The 24,087-nt window shown below is 36.8% G+C and overlaps 1 long non-coding RNA gene across 4 annotated transcripts; it reads left to right on the forward strand.

Annotated features, from left to right (window-relative positions):
* Nucleotides 1–17,450: 17,450 nt before the first annotated feature.
* Nucleotides 17,451–19,810, forward strand: LOC150033860 (uncharacterized). Of its 4 annotated transcripts, none has more exons than XR_016531708.1 (2): nucleotides 17,451–18,337; nucleotides 19,612–19,810. It is a non-coding gene; the product is annotated as an uncharacterized LOC150033860 (long non-coding RNA). The 4 variants fall into 4 exon arrangements; XR_016531709.1 differs by having other exon boundaries at nucleotides 17,451–18,327; XR_016531710.1 differs by having other exon boundaries at nucleotides 17,453–18,327; nucleotides 19,618–19,810.
* Nucleotides 19,811–24,087: the final 4,277 nt, after the last annotated feature.

Below are 24,087 nucleotides of genomic sequence, written 5' to 3' on the forward strand. Positions count from 1 at the left end.
TCGTATATGTTATTAATCTCCCACTGAAGTTTTCTAATAACTCTATCATATAGAAGTTATTAAACTGCCACTAAAGTGTTCTATTTTGTGTAGATTTATACTAGGTTCTTTTCGGCTAATAAAACAACCCTAAGTCTATGTGGTTTATCCAAGTATAACTCTTATAATTGGATTTTAACATATGATGTCTAGGTGATAAACCATTTTATTACCTCACATCACTCACGTATCCTCATAAAACCAGTTACCAACGCTCAATTATTCGGCCATAATCCCCAGGTAGGAGGTGTTCCGTAACCCGTTAACTTAAGTACCCCCAACCTTAGACAGGATTATATACCGATTGAGTTTGTAACCTAGGTTTTATAAGTTTTAACAATTAAAACAGGTGGTCAACCTACGTGCGCATGCAGCTATTGTTTATAGATTTTAAATGTCTAACCCAATTTTATAACAACTTATAAAACTTTAGACATGCTAAACATCCACAACATACATTAGGCATTCAAATTTAATATAACATTTATATTAAATACATTCTAACATGCATACTATATATTATAACAATTGTAACATACTTTCAATGCATGTTACATGCTTCTTATAGTGGGATTTTAAATCTAAATGGCATACTATATGCATATACAAGACTTATTTAATTATAACATACATCAAATGCATAAATAATTAAACACAGACTGATATGGTTTTAGTTTTGGCAAAAACAAGCAAACAAACCCTAATTATTACAAAACAGCTTCCAGATCGCTCGAACCGCTCCAAAACGAACTCAAGTAGCTTGAACCGAACCCGAATCATCTGAACCGGACAAGCCAAGTCTGAACCAGACCAGCCAAGAACCATTCGAAGCTGAACCGGACCAGACCACAAGAGAACCGGTCGAACCAGCAACCCTTGCACATGTTCAACATCTCGCTAAGTCTCATCGTTTAGCATGACGACCATCGTCTAGCATTTTGCCAAATCGTTTAGTAAATGCTTGATCATTTAGCGCGCGAAAAGGTAAACGATTGTTTAATGCCATCGCATAGCATTCAACGCATCACCTAGCTCCCACATAGAGGTAAACAATCGCGTAGTGCTATCGCACAACAACTCGACGCATAATTTAGCTCCTGATCAAAGATAAACGATCGAAGTAAGCGATCGCTCAAGGCTATCATATAGCTCTTCATCACTATCGCTTAGTTCTATCGTATAGAACCAAACGATCACTTAACACAATCGTCTAGTGCTGCATGTCATCGTTTAGTATCCATCGTGTAGCTAAACAATTGCTTAGCTCCATCGTATAGAACATCATCGCATCGTTCAGCATCGTAGGTAAGCGATTTTTTTAGTTCCATCACATAGAAACTTCAATGCATCGCTTAGCACTTCATCTATACGATCGCTTAGCTCCGCATCTAAACGATCGCTCAGCGCCGCATCACATTGCTTAGTGCGCATCATTGCTAAACGATCGCATAGTACCATCATATAGTAAATTTTCAACATATCGTTTAGTTCCCACGCCAAAGCTAAACGATCACTTAAAGCTATCGTATAGAAAATTGAACGCATCGTTTAGCTCCTGCAGGTACATGATCGTCTAACGTTCAACATCACAATGACCAGCGCCCATTGCAATATGATCGTCTAGCTTTTCTTCACATCATGTAGCATCTAGAGCTAGATGATCGTTTAGCAACTGGAACCTCAGAGACAACAAGAATAGAGGCTGATTTTTCTGGAACTGAACTTGACCTCTTCGCTTGTTTCTTCGATTTACAGCTTAACTTCTACTCTAATGACTCCAAATAAATTACAGACTCTTGGGAACACATTAAATCTCATCAAGCAAGAGTCAATTATAAATTTAAATGAGAAATTAAAGAGAATTAAACAGCTAAAACTCAGAAAACCATGTCAGTGCATCAGTTTCATATTTCTCATATAAAACACCCACCAAACCCAAATTAAACTAAATTGAATGCTTATTTGATGCTCCGATACCAATTGTAGGATTGTATGAATTGCAGCGGAAGCACAAGGATCATCTAAGTATTCAAATTCACTAATTTTGGCATAATATAAAGCATGCTTCTGCAGAAAAATGGGTTTCAAGACATACTTCTTGTAGAACTTCTTCAAAGCTTCTTCTCCTGCTGCAATCTTCTCCATATCTTGTTGTGGACCACCTCAAGATCTTCCCCACTATTCTCTTGGTGCTCTAGATTGAGTTGTGGGACTCAAAACAAGCTTGAATCAAGGAATGAAGGAGAAAAACTCACTGCAGCAACCTTGTTGAAGAACCATTCTTCAAACTGAATTTTCTCTCAAAATTCTATAGATTGCATGCCCGATTTTCACTCCAATCTTCTCATTATATTGCAAATCAACATGGAAAGAGAAGAGCTGCATGTGTTGCAGGTCATGCTTGGAGAAGACAAAGCCAAATGGTTGCTATATGTGTGAGCTAGTTAAGTGATGGATAATGGAAAAAACCATTTCTCCATTTTGTGTTTTTTTTTTCTTTTCCTTTTTCAATTTTATGTAAAAATCAAATTTTGATTTAAAAATCTATTTGATTTTAAAAAGGAAAAATTAATTAATTTCATAATTAATTATTAAATAAAACTTAATTAATTTAATATCAAATATTAAATTAATTTTAACACATATCCATCTTTATATATTTAAATCATATTTAAATATATATAAATTCTCCTATTCCGTTTAATTCTAAAATTAAACCTATAATTATATCTCATATAATTACTAATTCCCTTAATTCTAATTTGAACGTTTCAAATTAACTTATCACACTATTCTAGAGCTAGTCCGTTACGAACTAGTAGGGGGACCTCGCGGACCTACAGATCATGGGCTCCAACGATTCGAGATTAATTGGCTAAACTCATTAAACTAAATTAATCTCCATTCGTTAACTAATGGATCATAACACTAAAGCCCAAAGTTGCACTCCCTTAACTGTAGATATATTATGTCCACATGATTTAACCATAATCAGCAAGTCGACCCTTCATAGGTTGTTTGTAATAACGGCCGAGTTAAATATCTGTTTTACCCCCGAGTTTACATCTTATTCCTCAAGTCTCTACTGATCCTCTAATGAACAACTGATTTGTGATCCATTCACCAAACCAAACTCTCTCAGCCCGGTGAGAGGGTGGGGCCCCTTGTTCAAGACCTGGATTCAGTACTTAAGAGAACAAGCTTTCTCCTATCCCTAAATCAGGTAAGTGTGAACTCCGTCTTGCATCTTATGTCCCAAACTATCTATCCGGTCTTACCCTTGAAATGGGAGTTTTATTGAGCCGGCGCTGTTGAGCTAACCTTCAACTATGCAAATCTAAGGACAATCCTGAATAAATAGGAGTTCATAGCTAGCTCAGGATTAAGATCGATTACCTAGGTCATCTAGGTGTAATAGTCAGTCTTAAACAGTAAACAACGTTATAAAGTAAGAGTGACTTATTTCTTGGTCCTGATCTTATGCAAACTTATTGCATAGGACGCCCCCACTCCTCATGTCATAACATGTATAAATTAGGATCACATCGTATGTAGCACTTTATAACTCTTTGTAACAACTACAGAGTAGGCCGCATCCAATGGTGTTACTAGAATAAGGTACCCAACCTCATTCATGTACCATAGATCATTTTGACTATTTACTCGAACCCGATCCACTCTTATGTCTCCACATAAAGTTCAAGTACTCATACAATAGTCATGGGTCTTAGTTGATTGGATTTAGACTTTTATACAATTTATGAGATCAATAACAAGTTTATTGATAATAGAAAATGTTATCATTTTACAAACTGCGAGTTTTTAGGACATAAAACCCAACAAGAACAACCTCTCTATTATCCCTAAAGCGGGTAGGAGTGAATTCCCTCTTGCACCCTATGTCCCCAGCTATCTATCCAGTCTTACCCCTGATATGGCAGTCATATTGAGCTGGCGTTGTTGAGCCAACCCTCACCTATGCAAATCTAAGGGCAATCCTAGGTAAAAAGGAGTTCATAGTTAACTCAGGATTAAGGTCAAGTTACCTAGGTCATCGCTTTGAAATAATCAGTCTTAAATAGTAAACAACGTTATCAAGTAAGAGTGACTCATTTCGTGGTCCGATCTTGTACAAACTTTTTTTTACAAGGACACCCCACTCCTCATGTCTAACATGAACGAATTAGGATCACTTCGTTTTTAGCACTTTACAACTCCTTGTAATAACTACAGAGCAGGTCGTATCCAATAGTGTTACCAGAATAAGGTACCTAACCTTATCCATATACTATAGATCATTTTGACTATTTACTCAAACCTGATCCACCTTTATGTCTCCACATAAAGTTCAAGTACTCATCCAATAGTCAAGGGACTTTTAGGTTTATTGGATTTCTATTCAAGCAATAGATCTATTCAATAACACCTTTATTGAATGTTCAAAATAAGTTCCATTGTTTACATACCACGAGTTTTAGGACATAAAACCCAGTAGTAAAAATTGTGTGAAAAGGGTGAAGTAATTCTGTTAGTTTGAAGGAGGAAACACGAGGGAAGTGCTGCCCAAATTTCCTTCTAGTTTAAGAGGGAAAACTCTACTGATTAAACCATAAGGAATAATAAGGAATAACTAGGATTGTAGTCAAGGTAACTAGTTTATCTCACCCTCTCTTTAAGTGTTTCATGGTAGTGTACCTTTAATATGCTGCATAATTATGTTATTGTTATGTTGCACTACATGTTTAAAATACGTTTATCGACAAGGGACCCCATGTATTATGTTTGTTCATAAGATTAAATTTTAATTAGATAAAGGTTATGCTTCTAGAGCTAGCAGGGCATGTATGGTTGCACCCCTCTAGACCCAATTCTATGTCAAGATTATGCTAGGGACTAACAAGGTATGTATGGTTCACCCCTCTAGTCCAATCTTACGTTTATGTTAATGGTTGATGTTGGATGCGACTCTAGGCCTACTGACTGCATAACCCGCTAATCATCAGATGGGTTAGTTTCCGCCTAAGTCCTCATCTTCCTATCAGGGCGGAGAAATTTACGTTAGGAGCATAACCGACCACCACATGTTATTATATGTTTTCGGTCCCAATCATATATTTTTAGGACATGTTGCATGTGATTGTGAATTTGGTCACTACCTTATGTGAGAACTACTTACTGGGTATATTATATACTCATCCTATTTTTACAGACTTTGTAGGTAAGGATACAGCGTAGGTGGCAGAACAGGACATCGCTTAAATGGCCAACCATCAAACTCACTATTATAGGCATATGCATTTTTGTATCACTACGCTAATGTTTTATGGATCCTAGTGTTTTGTAAAATGAACTTTTTATATAGTTTTCTACCTAATTAAATCTTAGATATGTTCTTTTGAGATTTTTGCCAAAACTCATCTCATGATAGAAATGTCTCTAAGTATGCATGTCGTAGCGGTCGGACCATAATATGTAAGGATCCGGTCGTTACACATATCCTCATGCTTATTTTGTCAACACATCAGATAAGCTGGCGAGGATATAAGCACAGGCTATATCATTAGCCTTGACCCATCTGTCATATACATCCCGAACATTTCGATTTGTGTTAGAGCTAGGAATGGGAGGATAGTCCTCAGTTAAGATAAACTGCAAATTTTCTATCACAAGTATCGTGTTCAAATTTGATTTCTAGTTCACATAATTATCCCCAATAAATTTATCTAATGCTAACACTTGTATTATTGTACTTTTCATTCTGAAATTAAATATCCAATCAAGTTTTAGCAATTTTAATAATTTACCCAAGATTATTCTTTTGCAATGATATTACATCAAGACATTCTTGACTAAATACTACCTCCAGAATAACTCATATTTTGATAGTCATTTAGGTACCGGTTTTGGTCAGACATTATTAACACTTAATAATTCTATAAGTGTAGACTCGCCATTTTCGGACGTTAGAGGCCACTAATGACCAAAGAAATCCTATCTATTTCTGGAGCTTGAGTTGTTCCGAATCCTATGTTACAACCCTCCGAGGGGATAGTTGTCATTAAACGACTAGCAAATGGTCGTTTAAAGTTAACCAGCAGCCGCAACATAGGAATCTCATGGTTCAACACTTGTAACAACTACAAAGCAGACTGTATCCAATAGTGTTACCAGAATAAGATACCCAACCTTATCCATATACTATAGATCATTTTGACTATTTACTCGAACCTGATCCACCTTTATGTCTCCACATAAAGTTCAAGTACTCATCTAATAGTCAAGGGACTTTTAGGTTTATTGGATTTCTATTCAAGCAATAGATCTATTCAATAATACCTTTATTGATTTTTAGAATAAGTTCCATTGTTTATATACCACGAGTTTTAGGACATAAAACCCAACAAAAACTATTTTAAAAAATGATTTTACCTAAGATTTCATGCAACTCTTAGTTATTGTTTTTAATTTCTAATTTCATTTATTTTTTACTCTTATAAAGTAAATGAAACAAATTAAAACCTACATTGCATCGATTGACATACTTTATAAAATTATAACGCTTATAAAATTACCTAAAGTAATGTCATGCATCATGCAATGTTCATTTCATTACTACATATACATAACGCTTATATATATCAAAGTAATGAAATTAAATAACATACATCACATGCATACATTCAAACTATATATTATAACGATTATAATATAAATGATGCATGACCCTGTGATTTATGCATGCAAGCATATAGTATAACACTTATATTATATGATACATGAGCATGCTATAAAATTAAATCATGCATATACATATATTATAACACTTATAATATAAATGATGCTGAAAATAAATGCATAATCTATGGTGGGTTTTAAAACTATATGACATACATTCTTACATATAATTTTAAACATACATTGCATGTACATTTACACTAACAGTTGATGAACCGGGATAGGACCTCTAGAAAAGAGAAAATAAAAGGCTAACTATTACAAAATTTGAGTCAACCGGTTCGAAATAGGTGAACCGGGTCTTGAACCGCTCGAATCGAACCGCCCTTCAAAGAACCACTGTGTCACACCCCGCACCAGATTACCCTCCTAACCTAGATGGAATGATGACTGCAGCAGTTACCAACCCTTTTACTGGCACTTACTGCTTATCTTACCTGTTAAGTAATACTTAAACCTTGAATACATACATATTAACTCAAAACTTAACACATTTATATCACAGGGTTTCGCAACATTGTTTATACATGGATATTACAACCTAGTGAGCCCCATCAAGAATACTAGTCACTAGACAGACACATGTGTACTAACTAAGACAGGTCTTCAATTACGCTTCCTTCAACCTGTTTCTTCGAGTGGCAGAGCAGCAGCAGAATAGTCCTTTGAGAACTGACCGCTACTTGAAAAAGAAAAACATTCGAAAACATGAGCTAGAAGCCCAGTGAGTGAATAAAAGTATAAATCTCATGCTTAAAATCGAAAGCTTGAGAACATAATATTGAAACTAGAGTATACAAAGCAAACGTGTACATAAAACCTTTAAAACCACCATTAACATCATTATTCCTCAGTTGAGAACGAGCATACAATGCTTTAGCTCCCAACGTCTGTTATCGGCTAAGAGACCTATAACTCGGCCTCTCATTTAGACCTGTCTACGTGCTCATGGAGTTTTCTATGTACTGTCAACACCTTAGGTACATTTATTCAGATTCCTTCCTTACCTTTGGTATCCGGCTCACTCAAGCTATCAAGTTCTCGAAAAGAATTTAAAGAATAGTTCTCAAATATAGCATAGAAAACTCTTTAGGATACCTTCCCTACCTTCAGTATCCTTTTCAGTATATTTAGGAATACTAACGCATGTACTTTGACAATCTTAGGTATTTAAAGCATAGTACATCAAGCTTTATACGACCTTGGCTTAACCCTAACGCATGCTTCATACTTTGCAGAATAAGTTGGCTTAAATCATGTTGAACTAGCTTGTAAAACTATTAGCATGCATTAGATATGGGAAACATATTTGGAAAACTCATATATTAGTAACATCTTGCGTTGATAAACATTCATAAGCATTAGCAATTTCAAACTATCCTTCTAGCCTAGAAGAAGATATGACTTCCTTTATCCTTAGTTGAGAGTGAACTATCAGATCTAACTCTCAATGCCAACCTTAATCGGGGAGAACCCTTTTGCTCAATCCCTCGACGTCGTATTACCTACGTGCACATGGTTATAACTGAGTACCGTCATACCTTAGATACTTGACTAGGATACCTTCTCATTGTCCTTCAGTATCCTTAGGACATCTTCTCATTGTCCTTCAGTATCCTTAGGATACCTTCTCATTGTCCTTCAGTATCCTTAGGACACCTTCTCATTGTCCTTCAGTATCCTTAGGATACCTTCTCATTGTCCTTCAGTATCCGTCATATAACTAGTCATAAACATTTAGTTGAACACTAAAGCTTAGTGCTCAAATCATCATACTAGTTCATCCATTATACTGGTTCATCATAAAAATGGAGTTACTTAAACATACTGGAAGTATTTGGACAAGATAACATATCTAAATTATGTCAATTCCATGGAAAACATGCTTTACTTAGCATGAGAAACAGTTTCACAAATATGTTGCTTGGCACTTCATTTAAACACTTAGCATGGAAAATATCTTCAAGAATTCTTAGTTTCTAAATCATTAAAACAGTAAATCGTCACATGGTCACTCACAGCTCGTTGGCCTCTTAAAAGGTTATACACCTCTCCTAGCTCTTCTTGGCCTGAAAGAACATAATTCCCGGTTAAACTATTTAGAATTCTTAGCAAAATACCTCTAATAGTTCATTTACTAATGCAACTTTCATCATCAAAGACAGTTTTACTAGCGAGATTCTCCTCATGAGCGAGATCAAGCTTTTCTTAGTGATACTCCCTTACCAGCGATACCAACGATACCTACCTTACCAGTGATACCAGCGATACTCAGCCCAATTTCTAGCGAGATTCCCTTCTAGAGCGAGATCCTCATCACAAAATGAGCGAGATTTTCTTCATTAGCGAGATCCTCATTTTAAAATTCATAACTCAAAATCCAGACCTCTTTTGAAGAAACTTCCTTCTACAAACATGTTTAAAATTGATTACCAACATTATCTTAAAATTTAAGCTAAAAATTCCTCGTCGTTTAATTTAGAGATTCAAAACTTCATCGTTGACCCTAATTCAAGTAGTTGTCTGCTTGTTCAACAATTTCCAGTTCAAACTTCAAAATTATATAACTCGATTTACAGGCCTCATCTTAAAAAGTTCCATTCTAAAAAGTTGTTCATAACTGAGTTAGCAATATTACCTCAAATTTTTAGCTTAAAACGCTTCGTAATTCGTCCAGGAGCTTCAATTCTTCACTGATGGCCTAGATTCACCCGAGAAACGAACCCTTTCTTTTTTATTTTGCCCCTCTGGCCTTATTCCGGTGAGTTTTCTTTCCAGCAGCCCAGCTACAAAAAATAGACACATAGAGCTTTCAAATGCCATTGAAATTACACAAATAGCCTAATTAGTTTGTCCAAACCGACCTAATGAATTCGACCTTCTTGCTTATATTACCACCCAAAATCCAGCATGAACCCTCCTTGTGCCACCTGGCCTACTATTGGTGATGAAGGCTAGGATTTAGCAAAACTCCTTTTTCTAACTTCACTCACAATATTACTTTAGCACTACACCTTATTAGATGGCATGGTCTCATTCATATGCTTATTATGCATTCCATCATCAAGCATGACCTTCCTTAGCCTAGCTGGGTTTTGTCTTATTTTTACACCTAGCTACCCAAGAGCCTATTTCTTCTTACTTCCTTCTTCTACCCTTCCTAAGGCATGGCTTCATTTAGTTCATTAGAAGACATCACATTACTTACTCCTACATGAAGTAATTAGGGTTTGGGTTTTACAAATTCTTCCCCCCTAAAAGAAATTTCGTCCTCGAAATTTGCTTCATAACATCCTTTGATCATAAACTTTACAACCTTCTTCTTTTCTTTCTTCTTCCCCTTTTTTACTACGCTTTCACTGTGCTACTCTGATATTAACTTTGTTCATATTAAATAATACTAGTATGTATGAACAACTTAATCATCATAGTTTACTGTATTTGTCGCATCCTCTGGTGACTCTTCCATTTTCCATTGAGTCATAGTATTCGTTTATTACTAGGGTGGTCCTTTTCCATTTCCCAGCAATACCATTGGAACATTCTTTTCCAGTCGTCACACTTTTGAATTAATTGCTAGTTGTGAAACCAATATTTATGTCAACTAGACTTCTCGACCTTATCGAGAGCACTCTTCTTAGGACGTCCTTTCCATCTCTACTTGGGAGAAGACATTCTTTATACTATAACATTTCCCAAATTATGGCTTACCATACAGTATACATAAGGTTTTCTTAACTGTACCAGTCCCTAGCTTAGTTACAATTCAAACTTCGAGCTATTACCAGGAACATCAGCAAATCTAGATGTTTTCCTTTTTGTCTTCTACTGACCATTTGTTCCTTACTTTTATACTCAATGTACCCCTGGTACATTTTGAGCTCATTGTTGCTAATCTTTTTCCTCCTCTTAGGTTTAATCTGATTAGGTCTTCCTCTAGATTACACCCTCTCCTCTGAATTCACTGGAATAGACTTCATGTTTGCCACCAACCTCCGAGCAAACCTGCTATATATTCTATTTCTAGTGAAAAATCTGGGTTTACCTGTGTGACTACGACTTCTACTCAGGTACCAGTAGTGGATTGAGTAATCCTATCGGCCTTTACCTTCTAGGCTTCACTTGTTGACAAAACAAACATCACATAGCACTTTTCCTATTTTGCTAGACTATGCCTTAGTCCATTAGTCTAGAGTGACAAGATTGGGCGTCGGTAGATTGAAAGTAGAATGCCTGGACATGCTCAAGGTGGAGGTGTCAAGCTAAGGTGAGGGGTAAAGTGCCTATAAATAGGGAAGAAGGCTTCATTTCAATTCACAAAACATTTCTATTCTAAAAGATCACTTAAAAAGGAGTGAGTGAGAGTAAATAAGAGAAATCTGTGCATTGAACGGAGGAAAAGCAATGCTAATCGGAGTGGTGATCAAAACAGTGGTGATGGGCGGAGCAGAGTGTACGGACAGACACCCGAGCCATGTTCAAACGAGGAGTTATTCCAAACCACTCATGCAAATCAGGTGATTTTTAGACCAAAAGCTTTCAAATTGAATGTAGTTTTGGTATGAGGGATGCTATGAGAAAATTCTAACTCTAAGGTTGTCAAGTTTAGGGAAAACTGAGAGGTTTTCACCAATGGGAAGATAGCCAGGCCGAGTAGAGTAAACTTAAGACTCCGACCTTTCGAGAGGGAATCTCAAGGCAAAACTTTAAGGTAAGCTAGTTAAGACATTTTCAAACATTTTTGTAGAAGGAAATGTTTTGAGATAAGGTTCGAAATGATGGGTAATCTAAGTTTGATTTTGAATATGAAATAGGGTTCAACAGAAGATCAAGGAAAACCGGGTGAACTTGGAAGGAAAAGCAATCCCAGTGGATCACTATGAGTGGTTTCTTATTTTAGTCTTTTAGCATATTTTGAATTAATATGTTATTGTTTATGAATGAATTCTTATACCATGAGGTGAGTATGGGGTTGGGATAGTTAGGGGGTCAAACGAACCTAGCGCCTGAGCCCAAGATGAGATCTCACAATATGGTCAGGGGACCGAGAAGTCTAGTTCCTGAGCCTGTGGGGGAAACCTTACATGGGATGGTCAGAGGGTCGACGGGCCTAGCTTCTGAGCCTATGAAAGGGAGGACTATGTGCACATAAGTTAATGAATGTTTATAGATGCGAAATGTTAACTATCTACCGTGTGTGTAGGTGGGTTTATGAAAAGCTTCATTCAAGATGGAGGTTTGAGTAGTAACCTCATGTTATGATAAGTTGAAATAGACTTATAATTATGATTCCACTCACTAGGCTTTAGAAGCTCATGTTTTATTTTTCATGTTTTTCTTCGAGGTAGTAGAAGAGTCCAGGTTGCAGGAAGTGGTCGAGGTCTGCCACAAGATAGAATTATTACTAGAATAAAAGTTTGTAGTCAGGATGGGGCTATGGTTGTAGAATATAGTTTAAAAACTTATAAACTAGTTTCCTAAACAAAGTATGTGATTTCCTTTTTTTGCTATAATATTAAATGTTTTTAAAAGGAAACTAGTAAAGAATGGGCAATAGGTGTCCTTAAAGAGTGATATCTGTTGTCTTCACGCCCCCTCTTAGGTAAGAGACGAAATTCGGGAAGGGGTGTGACAACCACCTTGCAGCTGATCGTGTAGTAAATGATCTATGCGATGAGCATCTATGCGATAAGTATGAAATACTACACGATCGCCCAGCTAGCAATTATGCGATGAGCATGAAATTCTATGCGATCGTGTAGCTGGCAACCATTCGTTGAGCATCTAAAGACCCGCACGATTGTTCAGCACGCAACTAAGTGATCTTATAGCAAATGCAACATGATTGTGTAGCAAACTCTACACGATCACGTAGCATTAGATATGCGATCATTTAGCAAATGCTACACGATCGTGTAGCAAAAGCTACCTGATCGCATAACAATAGCTACCCGATCGTTTAGCTGTAGCTACGCGATCTGGAACCTTTGTTTCGTCTTCTCCATCGAAACAACACTTTGCAACCCTTCTTTGAAGCAACCCGAAACATCACGAGCAACTCAAACTTACAAATTACAGAATCGATTGCGACATTAATGCCTAAAAACACAGGGGCCTTTACAAACCAAATTTGTAAATTAAAGAAAGCCTTAAACAGAGTGTTCTATCCTAAAACATCCATCAAAAAATTACATCCACAATCATTCATCGTATGAACCAGAATGCAGAAATAAAACCCATCATTACTGTAAATCGATTCAATAAAACGAATGGAATTTAGAATCAGAAACCTACAACCTAGCTCTGATACCAATTGAAGGAAATTTTTAAAAAAATCCCTTGAGCGGAAGCAAAGATCATTTCAAATTCTATTTTTATTGAATATAAAGTTTTACAGTAAAACAACAACAAGATATGCATTTACTTAAAATTACAGCATGCTTTAAAACAATTACATAGAGTTTCAGAAACCCTTACCTTTGAAGAACCCTTTCTTCAAGAACTCCCTCGTACAAGCCACGAATAGAACTCCTTTTCCACGCAGATCTCCTTCTTCACGAGGACACCACCACTTGAGAACTCGTTGTATTCTCTTGGGATACAGGATTCAAACAAGAGTTGTGGGCTTTGCTTGAATCCTTGGAAGAGTGAAAGGAGATGGAGAGGAGGAATGAGAAGAGAAGAACTTTTATTCTCTGTGAGTTTTTCTTTAGAGGGAATACTTCTTCTCACAGAGAATTAAGGAAGAAGATGACAAATTCAACTTCTTGAATCCCACGTAAGTTAAGTTAAGAGAATGGGGAAAAGAAAGTTATAACTCCTTCCATTTTTATTAATTTCAATTAAATTAATAAAATATTACATTATATGTTATATCAATATAACATATAGCCTATAGTTTTATATTGCATCAAATACAACACAAACTATAGATTTTATTCTCTTTCAACTATACATGACATTTAATATAAATCACATTTATATTAAATCCACTTATATGAATCTCATCCATATAAATGATATTTGGATCATATCCAAAGGAACGACTCTTTCCTCTCATGTTGAGGACTGGATATTTAATTCCTCTCAATATAAATCACATTTATATTTAATTACATGAATCTCATTCATATAATTGGTATTTGAATCATATTCAAATTTATCTCATATTACCTTAAATTATAATGTATCAAATACATATATTAATTATATCACATATATAATCAATTTAATTAATTATACGTATATAATTAATTCTCTCAATTAATTTGAACACTTCAAATTAATCCAAAATCAAATCTCTGTTAAGCTACAGAGGGGATCTCTGTAGATTGAAGCACCAACGGTACTAAAAAATTAATTGAACTCTTTAATTAAATTACCCAACATTCATTGACTGTCGATCACTCCACTAAAGACTGAAAGCTACACTATTTGTACTATAGATAAATTTCTGTATCCATTGGACATAACCAATCAACAGTGCGATGACCCTTCACAAATTGCTCGTAAGTACAGCTGGGCCAAAATACCGTTTTCCCCTCTGTAGTTACATTTAACTCCTTAAGTACCACTAATTTCACTAATGAACAATAAGTCATAGTCCCATTATGACCAAGTCCTTCTCGGGCCAGGAGAGGGTGTGGTCACTATGTTCAAGACTTGGAATTAACCCTTAAAGGAGCAATTTATCTACTTGTCCCTACATCGAGGAAGGAGTGAATTTTGTCTTGTGTAGTTGTGTTCCCAGCTCCCCTGTTAGACGAATCCTCAAAATGGTAGACTTTTTTAGTTGGCAATCTAGCCACTTTCACCTATACAAATCAGAGGACCGCCTTCATGAGCAGGAGTTCACAGCTCACTCAGGATTTAGGTCATGTCACCTATGGTCATCCTAGTGAAATGTAAGTCTCTATTATTAATGGCGTTATATAAAGAGACTAATCATTTCGTGGTCTAGTCTTATACAAACTCTTTGTATAGGATACCCTCGCTCACATATCTCCATATGAATGATCAGGATCAGATCGTTTGTAGCACTTTACAACACTTGTAACACCTACAAAGCGGGTTGTATCCGTAGTGTCACCAGGATAAGGTACCCAATCTTATCCATCTACTACAGATTGTTTAGGTTATTATTTAAACAAGATCCACTTGTATGTCTTGTCACACCCCCTCCCAGATTACCCTTTTAATTTGGAAGAGGATATGACCGTGGTAATTACTAGCCCTATTGCCAGCACCCACCACCCAAGCCTTCTAATCTAAATACGAACCTGCTGAAAACATTAGTAATATACGCATACAACAAACCTCCCTTAAGGTTCTACAAAGATTACATAAATACATGCATACAACCAAGACATTACTTTTACAGAAAAATATTCACAAATGGCCCAAACATTCCTAAAGAAGCCCTATTCCCTCTCGAAACATGTGTACATAAACAGGTCATCAACCTAAGTTTTCTTAATAAGCCCCGTCTTTCAGTGGCAAGCAGCAGCAGGAATTAACTTTGAGGAAACTGACCGCTACCTGAGAAGGGAAAACACAGAGGTTCCGTGCGCTTAAAGCCCAGTGAGTGACTATAACATCGTATAACATTATGCATTACATTACTATAAACATGTAAATATATTAATGAGTGTTTCAAGCAATTGTCACTAAATGTAGCATTACACCATTCTTAGATATCATCAAACATCATTATTTCCTAGTTGAGAACGAGCCTAAATGCTCTAGCTCTCAACGTTTATTACCGACCAAGAGACCCATATTTCGGCCTCTCATTCAGAACTGCCTACGTGCACATGGCCATACTAAGTACCATCATATCTTAGGTACTTCTGCTCAGATACCTTCTCAAATTTGTCCTTCAGTATCGAGCTACTAAGATACCTTTTCAAACGTCCGTCAGTATCAAATTTGTTAGATACCTTCTCAAATGTCCTTCGGTATCAAATTGGCCCAGTACCTTCTCAAATGTCCTTGGGTACCAAATTGGTTAGATACCTTCTCAGATGTCCTTTGGTATCAAATGTGTATTTTGTAACATCAAATTAAGTTCCATTGCCTAGTATTTACACAAGAACTGTTCCATTGCCACTCATTTACACAAGAACTCATTCTCCCATAGGCTTCCTCTAGGAAGCATATATCAAAATCAGAACATAGCTTTTGTAATGGTTACACGACATACCTTGGCCTGTGTTACACACATACAAGTCGGAAACATGCATTAAGTTATTCTCCAACCATTTGTTGCTTGAGGAAGTATAATTTCATCATTAATGTCACTGTGCTTTACTTGATCATATATGCATGAGTATTGGAAACCTTAAGTTTACTTAGTCACTCATCGCTCGTCAGGTTCTTAATGGTTTGTACACTTCCCCTAGCTTTTCTTGGCCTAAAAAGATATAATTCCCGATTAAACTACTTAGAATTCTTAGTAAAATACCTCAATTAATTCATTTATTGAGAGAACTTTCATCAACATAGACAACTTTACTAGCGAGATCCCCCTGAGTGAGGTCAGCGAGATACCACTGAGTGATGCTAGCGAGATCCCCCTGAGTGATGCTAGCGAGATCCTCTAGAGCGATGCTAGCGAGATCAGGCTTTTCCTTTAAAATTTCATCCTAGCAATACTCACCCCAATTCCTAGCAAGATTTCCTTCTAGAGCGAGATTGGCGAGATTTTATAGAGCGATACCAGCTAGATTTCCTCTATAGGCGAGATCCTCATCTCCACATCTCGCTATAACTCCCACGGTGAACTGGTTGTTTATTCAACCCAAACAGTTGTCTGCTTATGCATCGTTTCCCTGTTACAACTTTAAAATTTCATAACTCGAAATTCATAGTACTTTTTAAGAAACTTCCTTTTACAAACTTGTTTAGAATTGATTTCTTACCTTAAAATTTCAGCCAAGAATTCCTTCTAGTTTGGCTTGGAACTTCCAATCTTCAACTTGGGCCCTGATTAACCCAAGATTCTGCCTCATCTGTTCTTTCTTCACTTATTGTTCTTCTCCTTGTGCAAACTTCCTCCAGCAAGACAACCTCGCAAACTAGCTTCTCTCAGTTTTTGAATGGCACTGATTTTACTAAAATTTGCATATGTCAATTGCCGAAACCATGCTTTTGAATTTCTTCTTCCAAAAACTTCCCACCACCTCTAGTGTTCAAGGATTAACTGCCACGTCACCCCTCATTTAGTATGTTTTTCCTTCCCTTCCATCATAACTCCTATAGACAAACATGAATTGCTACTTAATAAATATATAATATGACATTCCTTTGACTAAACATACTTATTTAGGAAACCTAAAGTTCGGGGTTTACATGTCTCTACATACTTGTTTTACATGAAATAACCTTGGATCTTAGTTTATTGGATTGAGTATATATAACACCCCACAAGTTTGTGGTAGTGTAATTTCAGTAATTTTTATTATTTGAGGGCGTTTTTGGAATTTTTGGCATTTAAGTGTAATTGCTAAAAGTTAATTATTGTCGAAATTGGATTTTTCATGTCGCCTAATTCAATTTGGAAATTAATGACATGAATTAATTTCATTTTGGGAAGGAAAGGAATTTAATAGAATAAAGTGGAATAAGAAAAAAATAAAATAAAACAAATATATATTATTTTATTTTATTTTGTTTTTATATTTTCCTTTCCTTTCCTTTCTTTTCTTTTTTTTTTCTTTCTTTCCCTTCCCCTTCCCTTCACCCTCGCGCCGCCCAAGCCCCCCCGGAATTTTTCTTCCTTTCCGTCGATTGGACCTAGCCGCTCGTTCGTCGTCGACCCACTTGGCCACTCCAGCCGGTCAAGTGAAGCCAGCCACCACGCCAACGCCGTTCCATCTGCCTCGCATCGCTTCGACTTGAAAGCCGCCAGATCTGTTTTTCGGTCAGTCGTTGACGCCAGCCGAAGCTCCGTTGTTCTCCACCCCAGCCGATCACGTGACCAGCCGTCACACCTAGCCCAAACGTCCGCCGCTAGTGCTTGATCCGTCGCCAGTCGTGTTAGGCAGTTCAGATCGCCTAGCCTCGCGCGCTGTCGCTTGGTCCACTCAGTTCTGTCGCAGGTCGTCCAGCCACGTCATTGTCCCTCGTCATAGCCCCTTCACGCGTCGTCCCCGCCTTTTCCACGCTTTTGGGTCGTTCGTTTCACCTCCGTTCAGCCCACCGACACAGTTTGGACGTCGTCTTGGTTGAAACTCTTGTTTTGGATAAGGTTTCTGCAGTTTTGGTTTATTATTTTTCAATTGATTCTTGAATATCCATTTGGCATCAATTGGGTGATGCCCTTCGTGTTTCAGCTTTAGATGGAGTTCTTGAAGGTGTTGAGGTGTCATTCTTTGAAGTTGGAGATTTAGGGTTAAGATTTCATTAAATAAATTGGGTTTCTTGGAGATTTTTGATTGTCAAAAAATAAGAGTGTTTGGTTCCTTTGGATTTTCATAATCAAGATTTGGAAGATTTCGAGTCATTGCTCATCAAGGAAGGGACCAATTTTGGACAGAAAGTTGTTAAAGTTTGGTAAGTTTTGGTGAGTAGATGATTGGTTATCTTTTGGATTAAGAGTAATTGTCTATAATTAAGTTATTAATTTTCGATTTAATGTATGTTCAGTTGGCCGACTGACTTGTTTTGAAATTTATTTTGGACCAAGCCACAACTTTGGGTAAGATTATTGGGAAATATTTGGTTAATTTGGGTATTGGAACTAAGCCCTTTTTATTAATTGTAAATTTGGATTATGTTTAGGCATGATTCAAGATTCATCTAAGCTAGGAGGAAATTAATTTGCTTGTCGCTTAGACATAATAGGCACTAGATGTATGCCAGCATGACAGATTGATATTATGATATTATGATAGAATGATAGACTGATAGTATGACTGACCAATAGAATAATCGATGTATGTTTTCGTATGAGGATCTGAAAGATTAAACGTGCATATAGACACTTGAATGCTAGCATGAGATGATATTTTATCCCATGAGATAGTATTTGATCTGAGGATGATGAGATATATATGTATGTTATGGGACTAGGATAACGAGATGTATATGTATGTTATAGAACTATGATGAAGAGGTGTACATGTATGTTATAGAACCATGATGATGAGATGTATATGTATGTTATAGAACCATGATGAAGAGATGTACATGTATGTTACAGAACTATGATGATGAGATGTATATGTATGTTATAGAACCATGATGAATAGATGTACATGTATGCTATAGAACCATGATGATGAGATGTATATGTATGTTATAGAACCATGTTATGATACTTGTGATGTTGAGATCGTGATAGTGTACTCACTGATTAGTTAGATGCCTAAGTGGTGCTTCCCTTCGGGATTCACCAGAGTTTGTGTTTCCTTCGAGATTTACTAGAGGTGGTGCTTTCCTTCGGGATTCACCAGAGGTTGTGTTTCCTTTGGGATTCACTAGAAGTGGTGCTTTCCTTTAGGATTCACCAGAGGTTGTGTTTCCTTGGGGATTCACTAGAGGTGGTGCTTTCCTTGGGGATTCATTAGAGGTTGTGTTTCCTCCGGGATTCACTAGAGGTGGTTTCTCCTTCTGGGTTCACCAGAGGTTGTAGGTTCTACGAGACTTACTAGAGGTATTACATATACTTGACTACAGTAGGATGAAATTCAGTTATTCATGTATGAGTCCCATGAGTACTAGAGGAGTTTATATGTTCCACCAGAGGTAGGCATCTAGAGGACATAAATGCCTAGCCTGACACTAGTGGTGGGGTTACTTACTGAGTATTTTATACTCACCATTTCTCATGTTTAGTTTCAGGTAAGGGCAGGGACGCGCCGACGAATGACAAGAGGAATCCATGAACGAGTTATTGGGGACCAGTTTTATGCTTCCGCTCATGATATTTAGATTTCTTTTCATGCTTTTTTTTTTACTTTCGGTTTTGATGTTTGAAAATTACTGTTAAGATTTGTTTTCAAACCTATTTAATATAATTTTAAATTTATGGGTACCCTATCCTTTGACTTTAAATATTTGAATTTAATGCAAAATTTTTTAGTTATCTTATTTATTTAGCATTTATTTCACATAAAAAGGATGTCATTTTAACTTACATGCATGCATGTGTTAGTAACGGCCTAGCTGGAGTTCTAAGGAGTCGGGTTGTTACAGTATATGCTTATAAAATAACACTTATTTTATTAACAACAATATATTTATACAAAGTTTGCAAACTACAAGATTATAAGGAGATTTAGGACACTATTCCCAACAGAGCAATAATCAAAGATGCAAGAAATACCAGGACAAAGTACAGTTCTAGGCTTGGAAGCCTCTAACTATTTTACCTGAGATTCCTTGAGGTGCAATGCAGGCTCATACTTATCCTTACTTACTTGTTCTGAACATGGTGTGGGATAAACATCATCTTCATCGTCGATTTAGGGAAACTCCTCAATTAGATCGGTTTGAGTGCCATTAACGACGGGAAGCTCTGAATGGTTCTCCAATGTCAGCATGGAGTGTGCAAGCTCAAGGGTTTGATGGACCTCAACCGGCACGGGGGCTTGAGTCTCCAGGTGAAACTCAATTGAATCCTACTCACAATCAGAAAGGCCATTAGCAAGTTCACATATTACTAAATCCAACGTCTTACCATGATAGGAATTTTGAAGAACCGACGGCTCAACGGGATTATCGATGTGAATCCTTTCAACGCTTAACTCAGTATTCTCAAAAAATGTATCTTCCCAAGACTCCTCGACTCTCCTAACTGAATAAGTAATTTGGGTAATGAGGTCACACATATTCTGAATGTCGACTCTAACTTCATGTCCAAAATAAAAGTTATCCTGTTGGAAATTCGATGGTTTTTGAGAAAGATAAGAACATTCCTGCACAAACTCACAAAAGCAGTTAGAAAGTTCATCAACTAAATTTTATGAAGAATTACCTATATTGGTAGAATGAGACGATATTAATGATAGAGTTCGGTTGGGCTTCTCCCAAATTGGGTAGTATTCATGTTTAGGACCATGCGGAACTTGTATCTGTTCAGTAAGCACAACTCGATCAAGAGAGATCAGTTCATTTATTTCACTCTTAAGCTCATTAAAATTGCTTACCTTTTATGCTCTTCGAGGGGCCGCATACTTTCCTTGAAGTGCGTAGTAGATGTTCATATCTGTCATATTAAAACATGTAGACACAAAAAGAAGAAAATATTTTTGGTGTTTTAAAGTTTGCTAGTCAAATTTAGCTAAGAAAAAGATTAAATGGTTAGCCATATCCCCGGCAACGATGTTATTTTGTTCAGTGCTAAGTAGGTGTCGTTAGTTCTACCTAACCTAAAACAAACAATATTTATAAAGCTCAAACAATAACCTAAACTAACTCGTAGTTAAAGTGGAAGTAAGAGGTCGATCCACAGGGAAGGCTTGTTTAATCTTTTCCTTAACTAAGTTTGACTATAAAAGGTAGAAAATGGGAGTTTTGATGAAACTAGAAACATGCTAAAAATCAAGAGACAATGGATAAATGTAAATAAATATAGAACAATCTTGCTTCTAATTCAAGTTAGACGTTCAATGTAATTCCTATCACACCCCGCCTCGAGCCCATACTCCTGAGCCCGAAGAGAGGTGTGAGGGACTGCAGATACCACCCTCTGGTTTCCAAGAACATATACTTTGATACCAAACTAGTATCAACAAACCCTTCAACTTTCGTAGAAACTTATGCTCTGATACCAAGTTGTCATACCCCGCCCCGAGCCCGTACTCTTGAGCCTGAAGAGAGGTGTGAGGGACCACAGATACTACCCTTTTGTGATACCTACTGTCCAACTGAACCTCTTTACTGCACACGGTAAATTTTAAGTCAAGGAGATAACAACAATTGATTAAGTAGGCCCATTTTATTACAACAAAATAATGTACATACAACTCCAAGACTTAACAACAAAGTTTACAACAACAACAACTCTTTTAAACCCTCTGGAAGTATAACTATGGCTTGTGGTAGACCTTGACCTTAACAGTACCCTGGAACTCCTCACTTTCCGCTACCTAGGAAGAAAACATGAAAGAAAAGAATGAGCTTCACAAAGCTCAGTGAGTGGTAAGAAACTTCTAGAGTCTATTTCAACTCATAAATCATAAGCATATCATAAATACGAGATTACATTCAAACTTCAGCCTTGAATGAGTCTGCTCTTAACTCTATCTACACACACGGTAGATAGCTAAACTGATAACTACTTAGAATGAGTCTATTATCTACCTAGCATGAGAATGAGATTATGTGATCGGGATGGTCAGGGGTTTAATAGACCTAGTTCCGGAGCCTGAAAGTAAAACCTCACGAAATGGTTAGGGGACCGAGAGGTCTAGTTCTTGAGCCTGTGGGAGGAAACTCGTATGGGATGGTTAGAGGGCCAACGGGCCTAGCTTTTGAGCCCATGCGCGGGGAGCTATGTGTACATAGGAGACATTGAGAACAAAAGGGAACTCAACAGAGTAAGCATTCATGATTAGTATTACTTAACTATCTACCGTGTGTGTAGGTAGAGACTAGACTCATTCTAAGTAGTTATCAGTTTAGCTATCTACCATGTGTGTAGATAGAGTTTAGAGCATACTCATTCAAGGCTGAGGTTTGAATGTAATCTCGTATTTATGATATGCTTGTTATTTATGAGTTGAAATAGACTCTAGAAGTTGCTTACCACTCACTGAGCTTTGTGAAGCTCATTTTTTTCTTTCATGTTTTCTTCCCATATAGCGGAAGGTGAGGAGTTCCAGGGTACTGCTAAGGTCAAGGTCTACCACAAGCCACAGTTACACTTCTAGAGGGTTTAAAAGAGTTGTTGTTGTAAACTTTTTTGTTAAGTCTTGGAGTTGTATGTACATTACTTTATTGTAATAAAATGGGCCTACTTAATCAATTGATGTTATCTTCTTGACTTAAAATTTACTGAGTGCAGTAAAGAGGTTCAGTTGGACAGTAGGTATCACAAAAGGGTGGTATCTGCGGTCCCTCACACCTCTCTTCGGGCTTAGGAGTACGGGCTCGGGGCGGGGTGTGACAATTCCTATCATCGAATTCTACAAATTAAATTCACAATCGGATTAAGCTCACAATTACTTACTTAACTCGATTAAGCTAGCTTCTACGAAGGTGAATAACTAGCAATAACCTAGTTAAAAGAGCGTCCTAATCATTGACTAAGGTTGGATAGGCCTAACCCTAATCAATCTACATGCTTCTATCTCTATTGGGTTTGATAATGGCCATATAGAAGAGAAAACACGTACATTAAGTTCTAGGATTCAATTGCGTCGATTAATTGTTAAGATAGCTTACTCATTTAACCGAATTTTCTTCAAATCTAGTAATTAGTGCATCCTAGGATTGCCATCGAAGACACAATTACTATTGTCTATTGTAGAACTTGGTTAGACATTCTATCAAACACATTAAAAGCAACACATTTAATCATGATTGTGACAAAACCAAGCTTCTAGGTTAAACATGTTCACGATATAAATCATTCAACATGCTTCAAGAATTAAAAACAGATTCAAGAATGCTCAAATCAGATTGCAAATGATAAAGAAAAATAGAAAACTCAAAAGAATTGCAACAACTCTTGAAATATAAATAAGATTCAATGATTACTTAACAAATCAATAGACAGTTTCATGAAGAATTACAAAATGTTGCTTACAATCCAAAAAGAAATAAAAAAAAAAAATTAAACTAAGTGGGAAACAAAATTCAAAGAGACGAAATGATACAGAGAGAAATCCCAGCCTCCATCGGAATCATGCTTCCTCTTTTGCAAAAATGAAAGAAAAGGTATTTATACTCACAGGGTAGTGTCGCGAGGCTGAGGCTAGCATTGCAACGCTAAATCGCAAAAAAAGCCAAGAAATGTTGTGCTTGAGACGTGACACTACCCTCGACACTGCGTTGTGCAAGGCGCGTTTGCGCGTACAATTGCGTAAAAATCTGGAGCATTGCAATTATGTGGGGAGCATTGCAACGCTGCCTTGTTTTGCAGCAAAAGTGTGCTTTCTATCTTCAAGCATTGCTCGATGCTTCTCCTAGGGTCGTGACACTGGGTCTTGATGGCTTGATGGCATTTTGGTAACTTTTCTGATTCTCTACAACTTTATTGACTTTCTTGGTCATTTTTATCCCTTTTAACCCTAATTTCTCGGAATGACTCCCAACCTCTCCCAGGACTATTTTACCTACAAAATGACATTAAAAGAAAATAATTAA

This window comes from Benincasa hispida, chromosome 9, assembly GCF_027475165.1.
Source record: "Benincasa hispida cultivar pf3 chromosome 9, pf3_genome.v1.1, whole genome shotgun sequence".
NCBI lineage: Eukaryota > Viridiplantae > Streptophyta > Magnoliopsida > Cucurbitales > Cucurbitaceae > Benincasa > Benincasa hispida.